This window comes from Nipponia nippon, unplaced genomic scaffold (genome assembly GCF_047370975.1).
Source record: "Nipponia nippon isolate SJK-2023a ecotype South Korea unplaced genomic scaffold, ASM4737097v1 scaffold_16, whole genome shotgun sequence".
Classification (NCBI taxonomy): Eukaryota; Metazoa; Chordata; class Aves; order Pelecaniformes; family Threskiornithidae; genus Nipponia; species Nipponia nippon.
In genome coordinates this window covers 12352501-12354497 of record NW_028262332.1, presented here as the reverse complement: position 1 = coordinate 12354497, position 1997 = coordinate 12352501, and the positions used below count along the sequence as shown (strand labels likewise).

Here is a 1997-nt window from a genome sequence, read left to right as displayed (position 1 = left end):
GCGTGCGGACTGGGGGAGCTCCATTAGCAAATGCAAATCGTTCGGTGCTTTGTCCTCTGCACACAGAAGTCTTCAGAAGTCCATGGTCCCCATCTGCCCCAACTCTCGTTAACTGATAATGAAGGCTTTGCAATGCACATTTAGTTATTTACTTATTTATTTAAATGCACCACCTGTAGTGAAAGAAGCGACGTTCAATTCTAAAACTGATCGAGAAGTTGCGTCTGCTCCACAAACAAAAGCAGAAGCAGTAACCGGTGCACGAGGGCACGCGGGACGCAGAGGGAGAAGAGTGTGGCCGTGGTCCTGGGGGTGAGAGCGGGTAAACAAAGGTATTTTACAAAATAACCTGATACAAGAATTGTTGATAAGAAAAGCTGACCCACAAGCTAATTGAATCATGCAAATAATCGTTTAGCCACCAAAACGACACCTAAAGGCTTCAACAGCTGATTGGAAAGGAAACGTGACGGGCAGGCGGCTCCTCCAAGCGCAGCCTAAGCCTAGGCTCCAGCCTAGTGCGGGCTGGTAGTAGTGAGCGCTAGCCCTCCTCCTGCCTAGCTACGCTAACCCAAGTAGTAAGTAGTTATATTTATCAAAGACCATTTGCTGCAAGTGATTAACGTTAATTTGATTTCCTGTGAGTCAATTTCCTTGAGATATGGTAAATAGGCTATTACCTGTTATTGACCTTTACTTTATTAAAAAGATTTAAAATTAGCATTTATATATATATACGTCCTTCCAAAAAAGTTTTTTTTAATAAAGAAAAATATTTTTATAATCACATTATACTTGCTAGCTGAGGCCGTAGTTCCAAAGTTAATGTTAAATAAAGATGGTAATTACGAGTGAATATGATGATGACTTTTAAACTCATCTAAAGGACTGACCCCTTCCTTCGCCTCCACTTGAATCTTTGCTCCTGAGCGGAGCGGGGTGGAAGCGGAGGCAGGGGCTGGCGGGCAGCCCGCCGGCGGGAAGGCCCTGCCCCGCGGGCGCCGGCTCCCGCTCCCTGCCAGGACGCGCCTCTCCCAGGTTCCCAGTCTTCTCTGGGCAAGAGGGCACCGCGAGCTACTGGTATTTACCGAAATGCTCGGCTCCTGCTTGGCGACAGCTTGCACTTCTGGGAGCCTACTCATCTCCTAGGTCTGACTTAAACTGAGCAGGAAGAAATTACGTCAACGTTTGATCATGAAAGCAAAAAGTTTATTCATGTTTGAAACTACATATAACTACCACGAGGAAGACTTTTCAATCCAGGGTGTAATCCAGTTAGAAAGTAACACGAAACGGTTTAATACATTAGAATCACTGCCACAAATTATTTTCATGACTCAATCAGTTTCAGAATCGCATACAATACAAAAGAGAGAAAGAAAGGGCCCCCTGTTACACAGGGGGAAATATACAGTACTGAATACTGAAGTCTGTATGCATTACAATTAGTTGTTGGTTTTTGCGTGGATTAGTAACAAGATGAAGAACATTCAAAATGTTTCTCAGTATTTACAACAGTTTCACTGTTTTGTGTTAAACCTAAGACCCCATGTTTCCACTTCCGCTTCTTTAAAAGTTGCCAATGCAACCCTGATTCTTTTAAAAGATTACAATGTACATTACAATTCATGGGGAAACAAAGAGTTAATTACAAGATGCAAAAAGATAAGAAAGAGACAAACTACAGCGTGAGTATCGTTCAGAGGTAGTAAGTGAGCACTCTAAGCTACAGAACATGTTGAAAGTCTATTGGTTTGTATGAGTTCGCATGAGGTAATAAAGCTGTGTTTGATTGGTGAGATGTATAAATACTCTTTTGCTACACTATGTACAACACTCCATATGATGGTGCTTTTTTCCTTTGCTTTTTTCCTTTGTTTGTTTGTTTGTGGGTTGCTGCCAAGAGGAGGTAGCAAATCTTGGCAGGCGTGTGCAGCACCTAGCTCGTACTGTAAAACCCCGGGTCTTGGCTTTCACAGAGATCAGCAGCAAGTGTC

At 43.1% G+C, this 1997-nt stretch overlaps 1 protein-coding gene across 5 annotated transcripts in view; it reads right to left on the bottom strand.

The window, feature by feature from the left end:
- Positions 1 to 1187: 1187 nt before the first annotated feature.
- PBX3 (PBX homeobox 3) overlaps positions 1188 to 1997 on the bottom strand; it is a 115648-nt gene continuing 114838 nt past the window's right edge. For all 5 annotated transcript variants that reach the window (XM_087752918.1, XM_087752922.1, XM_087752920.1 and 2 more), the window contains one exon: positions 1188 to 1997. This exon is cut by the window's right edge and continues 767 nt beyond it. The gene's annotated coding sequence lies outside the window, so the exon portion shown is untranslated.